We start from the raw sequence: 22,783 nt of genomic DNA on the forward strand, positions 1-22,783 counted from the left end.
AGCGGCGATCTTATTGAAACTCTGAGGGGCTTGGCAGAGTAGATATTGAGAGGATGTTTAACCATGTGGGTGAATCTAGAACTTGGGGGCATAGTTTCAGAACAAGGGGTTTCCTATTTAAGATGGAGGTGAGGCGGAATTTCTTCTCTCAGTGGATGATTAATATTTGGAATTCTCTACCACAGAATAGTGGAGGCTGGGTTATTGAATATATTCAAGGCTGAACTGGGCAGAATTTTGATCTACTGGGATTTGAGGGTCAGATAGGAAAGTGGAGTTGAGGCCACAATTAAATCAGCCATAATGTTATGGAATGACCATGCAGGCTTGAGGGGTCAAATGGCCTACTCCTGCTTTCTTACGTTCTTATGTTCAATAGGGTCTTTCAAAAGGGAGTTGTATAAGCCCCTGGAGAGAAAAAAAATTACTGGGCCATGGGAAATGGGTGGGAGTGCGAGAGCCGCAAGATTGCTCTTACAGAGAAAGGGGAAGGATACAACGGCCTGTCACCATTCTGTGAATCTATGATTCCATATCATTAAAATAGATTAGTCATCATTACTACAGTGCTGTTGTGGGACCTTGATTTGGCTGCCATGTCTCCGATATTTGTGCAAAAATGAGAACAAGAGCATTTATATAAGCATCTTTAATGTAATAAGAATGTTCTAAGGTGCTTCTCAGAAACAATATGAGGTAATAGGACAGGTGACCAAACATAGAAACTAGGAGCAGGAGTAGGCCATTTGGCCCTTCGAGCCTGCTCCGCCATTCATTATGATCATGGCTGATCATCCAACTCGATAGCCTGTTCCCACTTCCTCCCCATATCCTTTGATCCCGTTCGCCCCAAGAGCTCTCTCTAACTCCTTCTTGAAAACATACAATATTTTGGCCTCAACTACCTTCTGTGGTAATGAATTCCACAGGCTCACCACTCTGGGTGAAGAAATTTCTCCTCATCTCAGCCCTAAATGGTCTACCCCGTATCCTCAGACTGTGACCCCTGGTTCTGGACTCCCCCACCATCGGGAACATCCTTCCTGCATTGACCCTGTCTAGTTCTGTTAGAATTTTATAGGTTTCTATGAGATCCCCCTCATTCTTCTGAACTCCAGCGAATATAATCCTAACTGACTCAATCTCTCCTCATACGTCAGTCCCGCCATCCCAGGAATCAGTTGGGTAAATCTTTGCTGCACTCCCTCTATAGCAAGAACATCCTTTCGCAGATAAGGAGACCAAAACTGCACACAATATTCCAAGGCCCTGTATCATTGCAGCAAGACATCCCTGTTCGAATCCACTGGCTATGAAGGCCAACATACTATTTGCCTTCTTTACCGCCTGCTGCACCTACATGCTTACCTTCAGCGACTGGTGTATGAGGACACTCAGGTCTTGTTGTACATTCCCCTCTCTCAATTTATAGCCATTCAGATAATAATGTGCCTTCCTGTTTTTGCTACTAAAGTGGATAATCTCACACTTATCCACATTATACTGTATCTGCCATGCATTTGCGCACTCACTCAGCTTGTCCAAATCACACTGAAGCATCTCTGCATCCTCCTCACAACTCACCCTCCCACCCAGCTTTGTGTCATTTGCAAATGTGGAGATATTACATTTAATTCCCTCATCTAAATCATTAATATATATCATGAATAGCTGGGGTCCCAGCACCGATCCCTGTGGTACCCCACTAATCACTGTCTGCCATTCAGAAAAAGGCCCGTTTATTCCTACTCTTTGTTTACTGTTTGCCAAGCAGTTTTTTATCCATCTCAATACATTACCCACAATCCCATGCATTTTAATTTTACATGCCAATCTCTTATGTGGGATTTTGTCGAAAGCCTTCTGCAAGTTGAAATAAACCAGCCCCACAGGCTCCCCCTCATCAACTCTACTAGTTACATCCTCAAAAAATTACAGTTGATTTGTCAAGCATGATTTCCCTTTCGTAAATCCATGCTGACTCTGTCCGATTCTGTCACTGTTTTCCATGTGCTAAGCTATTAAATCTTTTATAATGGACTCTAGAATTTTCCCCACTACCGACGTCAGGCTGACTGGTCTATAATTCCCTGTTTTCTCTCTGCCTCCCTTTTTAAATAGTGGGGTTTCATTATCTACCCTCCAATCTGTAGGATCTGTTCCAGAGTCAATAGAATCTCGGAAGATGACCACCAATGCATCCACTATTTCTTGGGCCACTTCCTTAAGTACTCTGTGATGTATCAGGCCCTGGGGATTTATCGGCCTTCAATCCCATCAATTTCCCCAACACCATTTCCCTATTAATACAGATTTCTTTCAGTTCCTCCCTCTCACTAAACCCTGTGTTCCCCAACATTTCTGGTATGTTATTTGTGTCCTCCTTTGTGAAGACAGAATCAAAGTATGTATTTAGTTGGTCAGCCATTTCTTTGTTCCCCATTATAAATTCCCCTGTTTCTGACTGTAAGGGACGTACATTTATCTTCACCAATCTTTTTCTCTTCACCTACCTACAGAAACTTTTACATTCAGTTTTTATGTTCCTCGCAAGCTTACTCTCGTATTCTATTTTCCCCTTCTCAATCAATCCCTTGGTTCTCCTTTGCTGAATTCTAAAGTGCTCTCAATCCTCAGGTCTGTTGTTTTTTCTGGCCAATTTGTATGCTTCTTCCTTGCATCTAATACTATCTCTAATTTCCCTTGTAAGCCATGGTTTGGCCACCTTTCCTATTTTACTTTTGCGCCAGACAGGAATAAATAATTGTTGCAGTTCACCCATGCGCTCTTTGAATGTTTGCCATTGTCATCCCTTTAAGTAACGTTTCCCAATCCATCATAGCCAATTTGAGCCTCATACCATCATAGTTTCAATTATTAAGTTTCAGGACCCTGGTCTCAGAATCAACTATGTCACTCTCTATCTTGATGAAGAATTCTATCATATTATGGTCACTCATCCCCAAGGGGCCTCGCACAACTAGATTGCCAATTATTCCCTTCTCATTACATAATACCCAGTCTAGGATGGCCTGTTCTCTAGTTGGTTCCTCAACGTATTGGTCCAGAAAACCATGCTGTATACACTCCAGGAATTCCTCCTCTACAGTATTGTTACTCATTTGATTTGGCCAATCTATATGCAATTAAAGTGACCCATAATTATAGATGTTCTTTTACTGCATGCATCTCTAATTTCCTGTTTAATGCCATTCCCAACATCACGACTATAGTTTGGGGGTCTATATACAACACCAACTAATGTTTTTTGCCCCTTAGTGTTTCTCAGCTCTACCCATACAGATTCCACATCGTCGGAGCTAATATCTTTCCTTATACTGCGTTAATTTCCTCTTTAACCAGCAAGCAACTCCACCGCCTTTTCCTTTTTGTCTGTCCTTCCTAAATACTGAATACCCCTGGATGTTCAGTTCCCATCCCTGGTCACCCTGCAGCCATGTCTCCATAATCCCGACCATATCATACCTGTTTACATCTTTTTACGCAGTTAGTTCGTCCACATTATTGCAAATGCTCCTCGCGTTAAGGCACAAAGCCTTAAGGCTTGTCGTTTTAACATTACTTGTCCCGGTCCCACTATTTTTCACTGAAGCCCTGTTTGATTCTTGCCCTTGATTTCTCTACCTATCACTTTTCTTATTCCTCTTTCTCTCTTTTGTTCTTGTCCTTGAATCCCCCTCCTCCGACTCCTTGCATAGGTTCCCATCCCCCTGCCATTTTAGTTTAAACCCTCCCCAACCACTCTAGTAAATGTTCCCCTAGGACATCAGTCCCGGTCCTGCCCAGGTGTAACTCGTCCAGTTTGTACTGGTTCCATCTCCCCCGGAACCAGTTCCAATGTCCCAGGAATCTGAAACCCTCCCCCTCACATCATCTCTTCAGTCACGTATTCATCCGATATATCCTGCTATTTCTACTCTGACTAGCACATGGCACTGGTAGTAATCCTGAGATCACTACCTTTGAGGTCCTACTTTTCAACTTATTTCCTAACTCCCTAAATTCTGCTTTTAGGACCTCATCTCTTTTTTTACCTATGTCGTTTGTATCAATGTGTACCACGACCACTGGCTGTTCACCCTCCCCCTTCAGAATGTCCTATAGCCGCTCTGAGACATCCTTGACCCTAGCACGAGGGAGGCAACACACCATCCTGGAGTCTCGTTTGCAGCCACAGAAATGCCTATCTATTCCCCTTACAATTGAATCCCGTATAACTATTGCATTCCCATGCTTTTTACTCCTCCTCTGTGCAGCAAAGCCACCCGTGGTGCAATGAATTTGGCTGTTGCTGCTTTCCCCTGACAGACTATTTCCCTCAACAGTATTCAAAGTGGTATATCTGTTTTGCAGGGGAATAGCCACAGGAAATTCCTGCACTGCCTCCCTAGTCCTCTTGCTCTGCCTGGTGGTCACCCATTCCCTTCCAGTGGACTCTTAACCTGCAGTGTGATCACCTCTCTATACCTGCTACCCACAATACTCTTCACCTCCCAGATGCTTCACAGTGTCCCCAGCCGCCACTCCAGCTCTGAAGCCCAGGCTTCCGGGAGCTGCAGCTAGAGACGCTTCCCGCATACATGCTGGCCCCGGCACTAGAAATGTTCCCAGCTTCCCACATAGAGCAGGAGGAGCACATCACGGTTTTGAGCTCTCCTGTCATGATTTACCCTTTTAAATTAAATTAAACCTTTTGGAAGATACTTAATATCAAATAATATCGATTACTCTGGAGCCCTTCTTCCCTGCTCCTCGTTGTTACAGAATATAGCCCTTACAAACAATGAACCACAAAATAAGACCTTAAAAACTGTAAGTGATAAAAGTAGCAAATAGTTACCCAACTGTACTTCCGGTACTCAAAGGATCACATTGTTCCATCCTCCCCTCCTCTCTCAGTCACCAAACTCCAACTTAAGCACTCTACTGCAGCCCAAAGCAGCACTCCAGTGCGGACAAAATTAGCACTGTAAGATGGCCTGTTTTTATACTCTGAATCTAACCTCTGAAAACCTGTTTAAGCCAGTTATATCTAATTAGCTAGTTGCAGCTGCAAGCAGAGCCTGTATAAACCCTGTTTTAAATTTGGCCTAAAACTCACCTTCTTCCAACCCAAACAGCAACTTTTAGTTAACCACTAAATTAAAGAAAGACTAGACTTTAGATCGAAATTAACCCTTAAATTCCCTTAGTCATCAAACTCCAACTTAAGCACTCTACTGTGGCCCAAAGCAGCACTCCAGTGCAGAGGCTTGGTGAGGGAGGTAGTTTATAAGGAAGAGAGAGAGAGGTAGAGAGGTTTAGGAAGGAGATTCCAGAATCTTGGGCCTGGACAGCTGAAGTCACAGCAGCCAATAATGGAGCATGACTATACTTGAAAAGTATCTTATTGGCTGTGATGTGTCTTTGGAGGACCTGAGATTGTAAAATGCATAAGTTTTTTCCCCTTTCCTTACAGAACGGCAAAGTATGATTTTTGTAATAGGCCTTGTCCCAAACATTGCTGACACTCCAGCTCCATTTATACAAAGTGACCCTGGATGTTATGGAATGTGTGGATATCCCATTAAGAATGTGAGAATTTGCAAAGTAAGAGTTAAACAAATGCATGGCAGCCAGTGATTTTTTTTGGCACTGAAGCTTTCATCCCTGCAAGCTTGCAACAGTGTATTTCTTATTCCTTTTGAATGTGTCTTGAGTAATTCCATTGGGAGTTGTCCTTCCATAGAGGATATCACAATCACGGAGATGTCCTGCAAAAATCAAGTGTATAATGAGGACACTTCCCCTTTATTTCTGCAAAGAATACAAGGCAGTTTAGTGCCAAATGGCAGCAGGAACAGAGGAGCTCTTTGGGAATTAAACCAATTAAACAATGTCCCAGAGCATAACGGCTAATCGACAAGGATGTTTCAGTGCGAAATTTAGAAGGTTTGAGCTGCTGTGCCAACACAGTCTCTTGCTTTGCATGTGTCTCGTGGGACTCGTTGCCACCGGTTTTCTCAGCAGTGATCATTCAGCTCAGTGGGAGGAAGAGGTGCAGAGCTGGGAACCTTTTCTCTCATGTCATTATTTGGACTTTTTGAGGTTTCTGAAGACATCTGACATGTGTCACACTCAAGTCATGATGTTTGAAAGCAAATTTCCTGTGTGGCTATAAAGTACTATCCTTTCTCATGCTTCTCGATCTGTCTTGGACATGGTTGACCACACCATTCTCCTCCAATGCCTCTCCTCCGTTGCCCATCTAAGTGGGACTACCCTTTCCTGGTATAGCTCTTAAGCTATCCAGTTGTAGTCAGCGAATCACCTGCAATGGTTTCTTTTCCAGTTGAACCTTGGCCATCTCTTATTTCTCATCTACACTTTACCCCTTGGTAACACCATCCAAAAATGCACCAGATCCCACAGGCACACTGAGCTTTACCCCCCAGTGCCTCACTCCAACTCCTCCCCTACCTTTCTGTTGTCAGACTGTTTGCCCAGCAGACAGTCCTGAATGATCCAAAAATTCTTCCAATTAAATGTTGGGAAGCCACCTTTAAGCTTTGAAGTGGCTTTGAAGTGTAATCTGACAGCATATTTGAAGCAGTACAGCCCTTCTGATTTCTGGTCATTTTCAGAGTCTCACACAGCTCGTGTTGCTGAATCAGCAAATGACTGATATGTGCACAACTGTGCGCAACCTGGGCAGGGGCTATCTGCAGGATGGGAAGCAAAGGGTCAGCAAAACATAGCACCAGACATTGAATCAGTCTTTAGGCTATTGATATCCTCAATCAAAGGGATGAACTTCAATGGGCGTAACTAGATGATGGCAAGCTTTTCAATGGTACTATGGGAAGGATTTTGCAAATGGCGGGGTTTCCAGCCCTGCCATCGAAAAAGCAAGTGAGGGTGTTCCTCGCTGATGTCAGTATCCATTTACTGCTCCAAATTCACCAGAGACCGGACATACATCCCTTACTTGAAATGGTGGCAGCTGTTGAGGAAGGAATGGGTCTTGCAGCCTACAGAACACAGATAATTAAAAGAAATAAAATCGCCACTGTTGGAGGGGGAGCCCCTAGGAGGAGGAAACTGCTGGAGCAGGGTGGGGTGGGGGGCGCTTCCTTCCTTGTCCACCGACCCCTCTTTGCTTCGAAAGACACCCCCCCTTCCAGGCTGCTGCTGGGTCCCTCCATTTAGCTGGCGCTGTCCTCGCCTGGTGGGGATGGGGGTGGGGGGCGCGTTGTAGGGAATGAGTAGGTGGTTGGTCCACTGTTGGCATGCAGCCAACAACCAAGTGAAATGGGCATTTACATATACAGATTGGCTTCCTGCTTCCTTGTGTCTCCGGCCCTAAGTGTCTTTCATAATGCTTCAGCAACTGAATGAGATCAAGTTGAGATACGCTTTGCAAAGCTTTTGAAGTTCCAATCCAAGAGCAAAGCAAATCATAAATGCATGCCTCAGGAGTGCCACAGGCTGACTAACATCATCAGTGTGACAAACATGAAAGGGCGTATGAAATAAAAAGAGAAAATGCTAGAAAACAATCTGGTCAGGTAGCACCTGCAGAAAGATAAATAGAGTTGATGATTCAGAACTTGGAAAAAGTTAGAGATGTAACGGGCTTTAAGCAAGTATAGAGGCAGGAAAAGGATGGAGGGCAGGTAAGAACGAAAGGGAAGGTTGGTGAAGGATCAGAAAGCAGGAGTTATTAGGTGATGTAAGGGATGCTGGTGCAAGGCAAAAGGCAGTGGTAATTGGATAAGAAAAGAAAGATTGGTCCAGGGAATGTGTATTGGCAACAGCAGGGTCATTATAGAATAGAATAATAGGATGGTTACAGAACAAAAAGAGGCCATTCAGCCTGTCCTGTAAATGCCAGCTCTCTGCAAGAACAACGCATCTAGTTCCGCCCCCCTGTCTTTTCCCTGTAGCCCTGTAAATTTTTCCCCTTTGGATAATGGTCCAATTCTCTTTTGAAATACATAATTGAATCTGTCTCCACCACACTCTCTCACACAGTGCATTCCAGATCCTGAATACTCAGAGCTGCTGCTGTCTGAAAACAAGTAGGTTACGATCTGAAATGATTGAACGCAGTGACCCAGATTTTCACCATGACGGAGAGGCTTGCCCTCTTGGCGAAGGTAACGGAAATGGTCAAAAATCCTAAGTCCCACCCCCGGAACATGCACTTCCAGTTTAGGTGGGGGCAGGATGGGGTGGAACATATTTCACGCATGCACAGTTAAATCACTAGCTGCCTCCACTGAAGTAGGATTTTGGGAGGCCTGGAGTGCGAAACCTGCAGTATGCAGGTTAGACCAGGTACGAGCAGGTGTGAACTTTGTGGATTCATTTGGATAGCTAGGGTACTCCTTTGGAGAGATAAGGTACCGCTTTGACTCCTTCAACAGAGGTGAGGTGCCCTTTGGAATTTTTAAAAGTAGGCATAAGTGTGCACAAAAAGTGCATAAACTCTTTACTGTCAAGCTCATTGGAACTGTCAACAGGCCTGTCAAAACCAACTGTCAAAACTATCAGAAGCACCTGTCAAAGGGAGCTGTCAAGTTGTCAAGTCATTTAAAAGTCCTACCCTTTAAATCTTTGAAAAAAAGTCTGGAATATTAAAAAAAAATGACTGCTTTCTCTTTCATCCTATCTGTTGCCTTAAGCCTGAGGGTTCCCATTACTGAATTAGTGCACCATGTCTGATTTTGCAACCATTCATGACATTTCATAATCTAATTGACAGCTATAAGTGGGGAGACTGTTTGATGTGAGGTGGTTTCCAATATGTGTTATGAGGCTTTATTTAGTTGAAGGAATGGGTTTTTATGAATGAGATTTTTTTTCAAATATAGTGAAGTCCGCAACAGACACTTAAGGCTTTATAGAACTTTATTTTATCTCATCTCTACATGGGTTCTGAGATTTGCCCATGGTGGAGACTAGGTGAGTTGGCGAGGTTGGTTTAAGAGCAAAGGATTGTGGGCGGGTTATGGATCATGGATTAGCTTGAATTAGTGCTAAGTTGGCTTCGGGGCTGTAAAGGGTTAGGTGGAGAGGCATAGATTGGTATGGAGGGTATGAGGGGTTATGGGGGGTGTGTGGGGGTCATAGGTTGGCATGGAGGAAATGATGAGTTATAGGATGGGTGGGAGGTCATGGGTTGGCATGGTTGGGGCTTGGCGAGTATGTGGGGGGTGTGGGCTTGGGGGATTTTTTATGTTTTAACCTTTATCTTTAAACATTGGCCACAGTGCCAGAGGCCCCAGGCAGGCCCTCCTCCTAGCTCAACTTCACAACCGACATCCTCCTCAGCCCATCCCAGGTTTCCCACCCTGACTTCTAATCCAATCCATCTCTCTGGATCAAAAATCTGACGTCCAGTTAGCCGTTTTTAAAGATCGGGTTTGTGGGGCCAGGAATTCTCCCACCACTGCACACCCAACCCGGGAGTAGAAACCTGAGCCAGTGCTGAACCTAGAGACTGTAAGGTACCCTGTCAGAAGATGAGTTGCCGTTCCTCGAACTTCCATTGAGTTTCATTGGAACAGTGTAGAAGACTGAGGACAAAGGGACCAGAGCGGGAGAATGGCAGAAAATTAAAATGGCAAGTGACTGGCAGCTCAGAACCATGCTCGAGGAATGAGTGGAGGTGTTATGCAAAGCAGTCATCCAATTGGCGTTTGGTCTATCCAATGTAGAGCAGTGAATACAGTATAATATGTTAAAAGAAGTACAAGCAAATAATTGATTTCTTTTTGATTAACGTAATCTCTTACACCTTGAGGAACATAGGAATGGGAGTTGCCATTAGGCCTGTTCCACCATTTCATTAGGTTATGAGACAGCTGTATCTTAACTCAACCTACCCACCTTAGCCATATATTCATTAATGTCCTTGGCAAACAAAAATAGGTGATTTGGCCCCATCGGACATCACTGGTGTTTGTTTTGCACATGATGTCTCCCACCAGCCCGCTTAAACTAACTTTACTAGAACATCCAGGGTTCAGTTAGCTCAGGTGGCTAGACTGTGATGCAGAATGTCACCAACAGTGTGGGTTCAACCCCAATACCGGTTATGATAATTCACAGAGGCTCGGCCTACTTGCTTTTCCCCAAGCTTGCAGAGTGGTGACCCTAACGAATAGCCAAAAATGTGTCTCTTTCTAATGGAGAGAGATGCCTATGGTCCTTTGGATCAGCATATCCATTTATTCCTTTCCCCCTTCTATACTTATCCAGCTTCCCCTTATACCTATCTGTTATTCTCCTGAACAACTCCATGTGATAGTGAGTTCTAAATTCTCACTATTATCTGGGTAAAGACATTTTTCCTGAATTTCTTACTAGATTTATCAGTACATACAAGCATAATACAAATTAGGAGACAATACAATCCTTTATTCTCGTTTTGGACCCTCCCACAAGTGGAAACATATTTTTCATGTCCACAAATGTACATTCCAGTCTTGTAATCTTTATTAGTGGAAGTGATTCTCCCTCCATTAAAATTATTGGAGAAATAGATTATCGGGGGGACTATTGGCTCCTGAGATATTCTGACCTGCACTTCCAGTATTAAGATGTTGGCTGGTGCATGGGGTGGGGGTGCCCATGGTGATATCTTTTCGGGCAAATAGATCTCACCCCTTGGGTCTCACCAACTTTCTCCTCCACATTCCTGGCAATGGCATACTTCTCCTAAAAACAAAAAAACTGCGGATGCTGGAAATCCAAAACAAAAACAGAATTACCTGGAAAAACTCAGCAGGTCTGGCAGCATCGGCGGAGAAGAAAAGAGTTGACGTTTCGAGTCGTCATGACTCTTCGACAGAACTTGAGTTCGAGTCCAAGAAAGAGTTGAAATATAAGCTGGTTTAAGGTGTGTGTGTGGGGGGCGGAGAGATAGAGAGACAGAGAGGTGGAAGGGGCGGGGGGGGGGGGGGGGGGGGCTGTGGTTGTAGGGACAAACAAGCAGTGATAGAAGCAGATCATCAAAAGATGTCAACGACAATAGTACAATAGAACACATAGGTGTTAAAGTTAAAGTTGGTGATATTATCTAAACGAATGTGCTAATTAAGAATGGATGGTAGGGCACTCAAGGTATAGCTCTAGTGGGGGTTTTTTTATTATATAATGGAAATAGGTGGGAAAAGGAAAATCTTTATAATTTATTGGAAAAAAAAGGAAGGGGGAAACAGAAAGGGGGTGGGGATGGGGGAGGGAGCTCACGACCTAAAGTTGTTGAATTCAATATTCAGTCCGGAAGGCTGTAAAGTCCCTAGTCAAACCCCCACTAGAGCTATACTTTGAGTGCCCTACCATCCATTCTTAATTAGCACATTCGTTTAGATAATATCACCAACTTTAACTTTAACACCTATGTGTTCTATTGTACTATTGTCGTTGACATCTTTTGATGATCTGCTTCTATCACTGCTTGTTTGTCCCTACAACCACACCCCCCCCACTCCACCTCTCTGTCTCTCTATCTCTCCGCCCCCCACACACACACCTTAAACCAGCTTATATTTCAACTCTTTCTTGGACTCGAACTCAAGTTCTGTCGAAGGGTCATGAGGACTCGAAACGTCAACTCTTTTCTTCTCCGCCGATGCTGCCAGACCTGCTGAGTTTTTCCAGGTAATTCTGTTTTTGCATACTTCTCCTTGCCCAACTTTTCATGCTTCCCTCCCACTCTGCTGCCATCATTTACAACTCAACACCTTTAAGATTCTGAAGGGGCTTGCCAGGGTCAGCACTAAGAGGTTGTTTCCCCTGGCTGGAGAATCTAGGACAAAGGGACTTAGTCTCAGGATAAGGCACTCATCATTTAGGACTGAGATGAAGAGATATTTCTTCCTTCAAAGGTTTGTGAATCTTTGAAATCCTCTGCCCCAGGGAGTTGTGGATGCTCCTTCGTTGAATACATTTAAGGCTGCTGTAACAGAGCTAAGACCTCACACTCTATATTTTTATAAAATATATATAGATAGGCTCCTGGCTAGTTTCTAAAATTTTAAAAGTTGAACAAAGACTTTAAAAATAAAAACAGAAAATGATGAACTCAGCAGGTCTGACAGCATCTCTGGAGAGAGAAACAGAGTTAATGTTTCGAGTCTGTGTGAGTCTTCTTCAGAACTAAAGAGAAGTAGAAATGTAATAAAATTTATACTGTTTAAGGGGGTGGAGCAGGCAAGGCTGGAAAGAAGGCCAGCAGAAAGACTTTAAAATGATTGAAGCTATGTCTGTCTGTAACCCTGAACAAAAGGAACTTTCTGGCAGTACTAGAGAAGCTGACACCTTGTTATCTCTGAAGTGATGCTAATGACCCTGTGTGCTGCATAGACAAAATTCAAAGGGGATGATACAAAGGCCACCTACATTTCATAAGCCAGGCATGGTCACCGACTATCTCCAAGTCTGCTTGGACAAAAATCCTGCAACCTCCTTTCAAATTCTTCAAGTTTGGAATATTAACAATCTCTGGAACCCAGACAAAGGAATATCCACCCTTTGTCAAAGCCAAATTGGAGAGGTGGGAGTCAGGAGACATGACCCCTCCTAGCTGGGGGAACCAGTTATCCTAAACAAAAACAAAAATACCTGGAAAAACTCAGCAGGTCTGGCAGCATCTGTGGAGAGGAACACAGTTAACGTTTCAAGTCCGAATGACCCTTCAACAGAACCAGTTATCCTGCCTTGCTGGACTGCCAGGCAGTCTGTCATCTTCCATCTACCAAGCAGCAGCTCAGAACAAGGGCTCTGTCCAGGTTTGAATGACTGTTTCCCCCCCACCACTACATATCTACATTATTTCTACTGGAACTTCTGTACCATCGTGTAGGGGGTGAAGGGGAAAATAGAGTACGAGAGTAAGCTTGCAGGGAACATAAAAATTGACTGCATATGTTTCTATAGTTAGGTGAAGAGAAAGAGGTTGGTGCAGATAAATGTAAGTCCCTTACAGTCAGAAACAGGGGAATTTATAATAAGGAACAAAGAAATAGCTGACCAACTAAATACATACTTTGGTTCTCTCTTCACAAAGGAGTACACAAATAACATACCAGAAATGTTGGGGAACACAGGGTTTAGTGAGAGGGAGGAACTGAAAGAAATTTGTACTGGTAGGGAAATGGTGTTGGGGAAATTGATGAGATTGAAGGCCGATAAATCCTCAGGGCCTGATAATCTACATCACAGAGTACTTAAGGAAGTGGCCCTAGAAATAATGGATGCATTGGTGGTCATCTTCCGAGATTCTATAGAGTCTGGAACAGTTCCTACACATTGGAGGGTAGCTAATGTAACTCCACTACTTAAAAAGGGCGGTAGAGAGAAAACAGGGAATTATAGACCAGTCAGCCTGACGTCGGTAGTGGGGAAAATTCTAGAGTCCATTATAAAAGATTTAATAGCTGAGCACGTGGAAAACAGTTGCAGAATCAGACTGAGTCAGCATGGATTTATGAAAGGGAAATCATGCTTGACAAATCTACTGGAATTTTTCGAGGATGTAACTAGTAGAGTTACATGATGAGGGGGAGCCTGTGGGTCTGGTTTATTTGGACTTTCAGAAGGCTTTCGACAAAGTCCCACATAAGAGATTGGCGTGTAAAATTAAAGCGCAAGGGATTGGGGGTACTGTATTGAGATGGATAAAAAACTAGTTGGCAGACAGGAAACAAAGAGTCGGAATAAATGGGCTTTTTTCCTAGTGGCAGGCAGTGACTAGTGGGGTACCACAGGGATCAGTGCTGGGACCCTAGTAATTCACAATATATATTAATGATTTAGTTGAGGGGACTAAATGTAATATTTCCACATTTGCAGATGACACAAAGCTGGGTGGGCGGGTGAGTTGTGAGGAGGATGCAGAGATGCTTCAGTGTGATTTGGAGAATCTGAGAGAGTGGGCAAATCCATGGCAGATGCAGTATAATGTGGATAAATGTGAGATTATCCACTTTAGTAGCAAAAGCAGGAAGGCAGATTATTATTTGAATGGCTATAAATTGAGAGAGGGGAATGTGCAATGAGACCTGGGTGTCCTCATACACCAGTTGCTGAAGGTAAGCATGCAGGTGCAGCAGGCGGTAAAGAAGGCAAATGGTGTGTTGGCCTTCATAGCCAGAGGATTCGAGTACACGAACAGGGATGCCTTGCTGCAATTATACATGGCCTTGGTGAAACCACACCTGGAATATTGTGTATAGTTTTGGTCTCCTTACCTGAGGAAGGATGTTCTTGCTATCAAGGGAGTGCAGCGAAGGTCTACCCGACTGATTCTGGGATGGTGGGACTGACATATGAGGAGAGATTGAGTCGGTTAGGATTATATTCACTGGAGTTCAGAAGAATGAGGGGGGGATCTCATAGAAACCTATAAAATTCTAACAGTACTAGACAGGATAGATGCGGGAGGGATGTTCCCGATGGGGGAGTCCAGAACCAGGGGTCACAGTCTGAGGATATGGGGTAAACCATTTAGGACTGAGATGAGGAGAAATTTCTTCACCCAGAGAGTGGTGAGCCTGTGGAATTCGTTACCACAGAAAGTAATTGAGAGCAAAACATTGTATGCTTTCAAGAAGGAGTTATATATAGCTCTTGGGGCGAAAGGGATCAAAGGGTATGGGGAGAAAGTGGGAGCAGACTATTGAGTTGGATGATCAGCCATGATCATAATGAATGGTGGAGCAGGCTCAAATGGCCAAATGGCCTATTCCTGCTCCTAGTTTCTATGTTCTATGTTCTATTGCTCACAAGACTACTTCATCTCCACGTGCCTATTCCATCGCTACTGGAAAAGTGAATTATCCAGCATCAGTCTTCAACCTGTCGACCTCTGTGAAGTAATACACAAATAGACTTTGATTCTGAACTCGGGACTCACGTGAAACAGCGAGTCTTTACTCTGTGCTCTTTGCCCTGTAAATCTTTCTTTCTCTACCCCTCTTTTATTGTATGAATGCATGGGGGACTATGTGGTGACAACCCCCTCCCACATTTTGAATGTGTGTGAATAAACTAACCCTCTGAGTTTACCTTATCTCGAGATTGCTGTGGGGTTCTTAATAAAAATTGGATCACACCAAAACTGAGGGGTTGGGAAATGAGATGCTGTTTACAAAGGGGGAAATTGAAATCAAAACATCTTTCTGTTTATGGACAGCTGGTGAGAGGAGGAATCAGAGACTGTTTAAATTAAAACCCCTCCTGTCCATAACACTGGGGTAAACAGATTTTTGGTCTCTCAGGGAATCAAGGCCATGAAAGTGGAGTTGAAGCCAAAGGTCAGCCATGATCATAATGAGTGATGGTGCAGGCTCAACAAACTGTCTACTCCTGCTCCTGTTTCTTACATTCTTATATTAAAAAAAGCAAAATACCATGGATTCTGAAATTTGAATGAAAAACAGAAAATGCTGGAAATATTCAGGAGCTCTGGCAGCATCTGTTCAGAGTGCAACAGAATTAATGCTTCAAGTTGATGACCTTTCAACCTCCGCAGGACCCACCTTTTGTTTCTTTACTTGTCCCATTACCCCCTCATTTTGCTGTACACCTGCATCCCGAACCGTCCCTGCCTTCCACCCGATTGCAAACCTTTCCCTTTGTTCTTCTTTTTCTTCCCCCTTTCATAGAATCATAGGAAGCACAGGAGGAAGTCTATCTTTCCTGTGTCAGCTTTTTAGTCGAGTTATCAGAGTATTCCAACATCCCAGCTCTTTTCCCATAGTTTTGCAAATGTTTTCCCTCCAAGTATTTATTCAGTTTTCTTTTGAAAATGATCTAATTTCACCACCATTTCAGGCAGCGTGTTCCAGATCACAACAACTTGTTGTATAAAAAAAACATCTCATTTATCCTTTTTTTTGCCAATTACTCGAAAGCTATGTCCTCTGGTTACCGTCATTTCTTCCAATGGAAACTTTTTCTTCCCATCTTCTCTATCAAAATGCCTCATAATTTTGAACACCTCTATTAAAGCTCTCCATAACCTGTCCCTGCTTTAAAAAGGATAATTGCAGCTTTGCTAGACACTCCTCATAACTGAAGCCCTTCATCCTTGGTACCATCCTAATAAATCTCTTCTGCATTTCTCCAAAGCCTTGGCATCCTTTCTATAGTGTGATAGCCAGAATTGAACAGAATACTCCTGCTGAAACCGAACCAGTAAAGGTTTAGCAAAATTTCCCTTTGATTGCATGCTCCTCCTTCAGGTACCATGCTCCAAGAGGGCATTGGTGACCATGGGCTTCTATTGATTCAGTCCATGGTTATGCTTGGCAAATTAGTGCAGTGGTTTGCCATTGCCTTTTGCAGTATAGCTGACTAGGAAACTCCCACTCTTACCATCTGCCATCAGGTATACTGGAAGGATTTATAGACTGGTAATCAACCTGCTTGGCCAGGTTATGAATGCACCTTCCACAGCCATCAACTCCTGAGGTGGGACTTGAACCTAGAGGTTTTTGTCCAGAGTTAAGGACGCTCCCACTGTGCCACAAAACCTCCTCCTTTTTCACGCTACTCTTCAACTAATAAAGTCAAGGATTGCATCTGCTTTTTTAATGGTCTTCACACCTTGCTCTGGCCATATTCAGAGATTTGTGTACATACACCTGAGGGCCTCTCTGGTCCTGCACAATGTTCCCTCTAATGTTTCCTTATAGTGCGCAGCCTGTTTTTTGCACTGTCCAGTACACTCAGGATTGCTGTGTGGCCACATACCACACAGCTTAGAGAGAACAATGTCCTGCACTTGCTTTAAAACTGTACCGTTTCCTTCACATTGCCTCTCTTCAAAATGAATCAATTCACATTCCTCCGCATGTTGGGTGTTCGCTGATTTCACCAATATGTCAATGTCCTTCTGAAGTCTATCCTCCTCATTGTTCACCACATTTCCAAGTTTTATATTATCTGCAATTTCATTTTTTTCCCTAGCTCTCTGTTTGCTTAACGACTGTTAAATGTTTAATCCCTGATTGGGATTGACTCCAAAAATAGCCACAATAGGGTTGCCACTGTCTCTCCCACCAGTGGACAGGCCCACCACCACGACCATTAAATTCTGCCTGTCCATCAACTCTAAAAACCTTAATTAGAGACCGTTTCTCTCTGTCTGACCTGCTGAGTATCTTCCAGCATTTTCTGTTTACTGCACAACTTTCTCATTTCTAAATCCCAACTAGGTTGAAATCAAGATTTACCTCATAATCTTCCATTCAGTTCATTTTTACTAGATCTTAAAATTATGAAACTCCTTATCTTTATCAGCTTTATAGCCCCAAATAAATACTTGCCATTGCCTAAGTATTACTTAATATTTTCCTTAATCTCTTCCATTAATCTTGTTGGTATATCACCACAAAACTGGCATTAGCACTTAATCTTGGTTATTCAATTATAGGAACACAATCAGACATCCCACATGGATGGCTGGTGTGGGAAATGGGAACATTTCTGATACAACACAGGAATTAAGGCACACTGTTGTGACAGACTGGTGAAGGATTACCCCGTTATCTGACATATTTGACCTGAGACTACTTTGCAACTAAACCTTGCTGTACCTAGTCAAGAAGAAACGAATGCTAATATCAAATGTGCAAAATGGAAAGGTGTAATTGTTTATTGAGAGGTTGGTAGTGAACCACCAAAGTCTTTGTGCTGATAATGCTTTCATCATGGTGGGGGATTCCAGGTTATTGACCCAGTGACAACGAAGTAACAAGAAAAACTTGCAGATATGTAGCCCCCTTAACATTATGAAATGTCCGAGGAGCTTCAGGAGAGCATCATTTAATACTGAGCCACTTAAGGAGATGTTGGTGACAAAAGGGTTGGTCAAAGAAATAAGTCTTAAGGAGCACCCTAAAGGAGGAGAGATATGAACACACGACCAAGGAGCAGGAGTCGGCCATTCGGTCCCTCGAGTCTGCTCTGCCATTTAATAAGTTCCTGGCTGATCTGATAATAGCCTCTAATATGCATCCCACCTACCCCCAATAACCTATCGCCTCCCCCTTGCTTACTAAGAACCTATCCACCTCTGCCTTAAAAATATTCAAAGACGCTGCTTCCACCGCCTTTTCAGGAAGAGCATTCCAAAGAATCATGACCCTCTGAGAGAAAACATTTCATCTCATTTCCGTTTTAAATGGGCAACCCCTTTTTTTAAACAGTGACCCCTAGTTCCATATTCCCGCAGAAGAAGAAACAACCTCTCCACATCCACCCTGTCAAGACCCCTCAGGATTTTCTATGTTTCCTCTTACTCTTCTAAGCTCCAGCAGATACAAGGCTAGCCTATCCAACCTTTCTTCATAGGACAACCCACCCAGTCCAGTTATTAGCCTGGTAAAGATTCTCCGAATTGTTTCCAACGCTTTTATAACCTTCCTTAAATAAGATGACCAATACGGTACACAGTACTCCAAATGTATCTCACTGGTGTTCTGTATAACTGAAGCATAATCTCCCTACTTTTGTATTCAATTCCCCATGCAATAAATGATAACATTATATTGACTTTCCTAATTATTTGCTGAACCTGCATACTAGCCTTTTGTGATTCATGCACTTAGACACCCAGATCCCTCTGCATCTCAGAGCTCTGCAACCTCTCTTATGCTTCTCTTATATTCTTCCTGCCAAAATGGACAATTTCACATTTTCCCACATTATACACCATCTTTGTCCATTCACTTAACCCATATATATCTTTTTGTAGCCTCCTTATGTCCTCTTCACAACTTCCTATCCTACATATCTTTGTGTCTTCAGCAAATTTGGCAACCATCCCATCCATCCCTTCCTCGAAGTCTTTTATATAAATTGTAAACATTTGTGGTCCCAGCACTGATCCCTGTGGCACACCACTCATTACATCTTGGCAACCTGAAAAGATCCATTTATGCCTATTCTCTGCTTCCTGTTAGCCAGCCAATCTTCTATCCATGCCAATATGTTACCCCCTATACCATGAGCTTTTATTTTCTGCAATAACTTTGATGTGGCACTTTATCAAATGCCTTCTGGAAATCTAAGTACAGTACATCCATCGGTTCCCCTTTACCATCGACACATGTTGCTTCCTCAAAGAACTCCAATAAGTTGGTTAAACATGATTCCCCCTTCACAAAACCATGTTGACTCTGCCTGATGACATTCAAGTTATCCAAGTGCCCTGCTAGAGCTTCTTTAATAATAGCTTCTAACATTTTCCCTATGACAGATGTTAGGATAACTGGACTGTAGTTTCCCACTTTCTGTCTCCCTCCCTTTTTGATAATGAAGTTACATTTGTGATCTTCCAATCTAATGGGACCTTCCCCAAATCTAGGGAGTTTCGGAAAATTAAAAGCAATGCATCAACTTTCTCACTAGCCACTTCTCCTAAGACCCTAGGATGAAGTCCATCAGGACCGGGCTCTTGTCAGCCTGCAGCTCAATACCACTCCTCTGCTGATTGTAATTTTTTCTGAGTTCCTCCCTACCCTCCATTTCCTGATTTATAGCTGCTTCTGGGATGTTACTTATATCCTGTATAGTGAAGACTGATGCAAAATGCCTGTTCAATTCATCTGCTCTTTCCTTGTTTTCCGTTATCAATTCTCCAGGCCCACTTTCTATAGAGCTAATGCGCACTTTGTTAACTCATTTCTTTTTTAAATGTTTATAGAAACTCTTACTATCTGTTTTTATATTTCTGACTAGCTTTCTCTAGTACTCTTAATTTTTCCCTCTTAATTAATCTTTTAGCCATCCTTTGCTGTTCCTTATATTCTGTCTAATCTTCTGGCCTTCCACCTAACTTTGCACAATTATATACTTTTTCTTTAAGTTTGATACTATCTTAAATCTTTCTAATTAACCATGGATGGTGTGTCCATCCCTTGGGTTTCTTCTTACTCGTTGGAATGTACTTATTCTGTGTATTCTGAAATATCTCTTTAAATGTTTGCCAGTGAATCTCTATTGACCTAACCCTTAATCTAATTTGCCAATTCATTTTAGCTAGTTCTGCTTTCATGTCCTCATAATTGCCCTTATTTATGTTTAAAAATTCACTCCTCTCTCCCTCAAACTGAATGTAAAGTTCAATCATATTATGGTCATTGCTACCTAGGGGTGGCTTCACTATGAGATCATTAATTAATCCCATCTCATGGCACAATATCAGGTCTAGTATAGCCTCCTCCCTGATTGGCTCCAGAATATTCTGTTCTAAGAAACTATCCCGGAAACAATCTATGAATTCCTCATCTAGGCTACCTTGGCCCATGTGACTTTTCCAGTCTATGTGTAGACTAAAATCTCTCATGATTATTGCCGTGCCTTTCTGACAAGCTGCCATTATTTCTTCCTTTATGCTCCATCTTACCATGTGGTTACTATTAGTGGGTCCATACACGGCTCCTACAAGTGACTTCTTGTCTTTACCGTTTCTCATCGCTACCCAAACCATTTCCACATCTTGGTTTCCTGAACTTAGGTCATCCCTCTCTATTGTGCTAATGCCATCATTAACTAACAGAGCCACCGTTCCACATTTCCTCACTTCCTGTCTCTCCTAAATGTCCTATACCCTTTGATATTCAGGTCCCAATCCATGTCCTCCTACCGCCATGTCTCTGTAATGGCTATTAAATCAATCTTATCTATTTCTATGTGCACTCTCAGTTCAACTGTTTTGTTTCAAATGCTCTGTGCATTCAGATACACAGGCTTTAACTTTATCCTTTTATTCTTTTTATAACTTCTCGTCACAGTTGTTGATTTGTACTTTCTATCCCTTCCTGTCATGGTCTGTTTTTCATTTCCCATAATAATACCTTTACCTTTTGCCTTGTCACTACTTTTTGATTTACCGCATCTTCTGAAATTCGTACCCTTGCCCCCACTACTTACTTTAAAACCGTCTCTACTTCCCTAATTATGCAGCTCGCAAGAAAGCTGGTCCCAGCATAGTTGGTAAAGACTGTCCCAAAGTTACAGATCCCACTTTCCACAGGACTGGTGCCAGTGCCCACAAGCCTGAATCCATTTCTCCCGTACCAGTCTTTGAGCCACATATTCATCTCCCTAATTTGATCTGTCCAATGCCAATTTGCACATGGCTCAGGTAATAATCCAGAGATTATGGCATTTGAGGTTCTGCTTCTTAATTTGGTGCCAAGTTCCTCATACTGACTATGCAGAATCTCCTTCTTTGTCCCGCCTATGTGGTTGGTACCAACATGGACCATAACAACTGGATCCTCCCCCTCCCACTGCAAGTTCCTCTCCAGCCCCAAGCCCTGGCACCGGGCAGACAATACAGCCATCTGGACTCACGCTCTTTGCTGCAGAGGACCGTGTCAATCCCTCTGACTATACTGTCCCCTACTACCACTACATTCCTTGTAACACCCCCCGCTTGAATGGCTTCCTGTACCATGGTGCCATGGCCAGTTACCTCATCCACTCTGTAGCCCCCACTCTCATGTAAACAAGCTGAAAAAACCTCAAACCTGCTGGACAATTGCAAGGGCCAAGGCTGCTGCATGCCCGCCCTATGGGTGCCCTTACCTGCCTCAATTGTAATCATACCCTCCTGTCCATGACCAGTGACCAAATCAGAAGATTTTATACTAAGGGGTGTGACTGCCTCCTGGAATAAATTGTCCAGTTAATTTCCCCCTCCCTGATAGGCCGCAGTGTCTGCAGCTCGGCCTCCAGCTTGACAACTCGGAGTCAAAGTTCCTACAGCACAAACACTTATTGCAGATGTGTTTGCCCTGGATCACACCAGTATCCAGAGGCTCCCTCACCCTGCAATCGCAGCACATCACCTGCCTTGCCATCTCCAACATGTGTTAATTAATGAATAATTGCTAATTAATTAAAATTAATAAAGCCTACACCTCCCAATGGGTTTTGGTACTGCCAGTAAACTTTAAAATATTCATAAAACAATACAGTACTTACAATACTGATACAACTAATAATACCAGTTACTGCTTTATCCGCTCCTTCTGCTGTATTAAAGTGGAAATCAAATACTGGAGGCTGAAAAGAGTAGAAGAAAAAAAACACCTCCTCCCCACCTTTCATCTTACTCCCCCTCAGCAGACTTTACTTCTTGCAGTAAACCTCACTTAAAGCACCTCATTCCCCCTATGCACTGAATCCCCACGTTAAATCAAATTCCCGAATATACTCAGTTGGTCTCTGTCTCACGCAGGCTGACATCTCCTCTCACTGGCCGTGCATTTAGAGAGGTAATTTTAGAGTCTAAGATTGAAAGGATGGCCGACAATGGTAGGGCGAAAGAAATTGGGGATGCACAAGAGACTAGAATTGGGGGTTGAATGTGGGATGGTTGTAGGGTTGGTTGAGGGATGGGTGAGGCTGGAACACGGGGAAGAGAATTTTAAATTTGAGACATCGACGTTTGGATGAGATGTTAAGCCGTTACCCTAACTGCTCTCCCCGGGTGGGTGTAACAGAACCTGCGGCAATGTTTCATAGAAGGACAGAGTAGTTCTCCTTTGTATCCAAGCCAATATTTATTCTTCAATCAACATCACTAAAATTAGATTAACTGGCTGTTCGTCTGATTAGCGTCTATGTGAACTATCCATGTGCAAATTGGCTGCTGTGTTTCTTACATTGCAACAATGACCACACTTCAAGTGCACTTCATTGGCTGTGAAGCATGTTGGGACATCCTAAGGTCATGAAAGGCATGATATAAATA

Source organism: Carcharodon carcharias, chromosome 20 (assembly GCF_017639515.1).
Source record: "Carcharodon carcharias isolate sCarCar2 chromosome 20, sCarCar2.pri, whole genome shotgun sequence".
NCBI classification, from domain to species: domain Eukaryota; kingdom Metazoa; phylum Chordata; class Chondrichthyes; order Lamniformes; family Lamnidae; genus Carcharodon; species Carcharodon carcharias.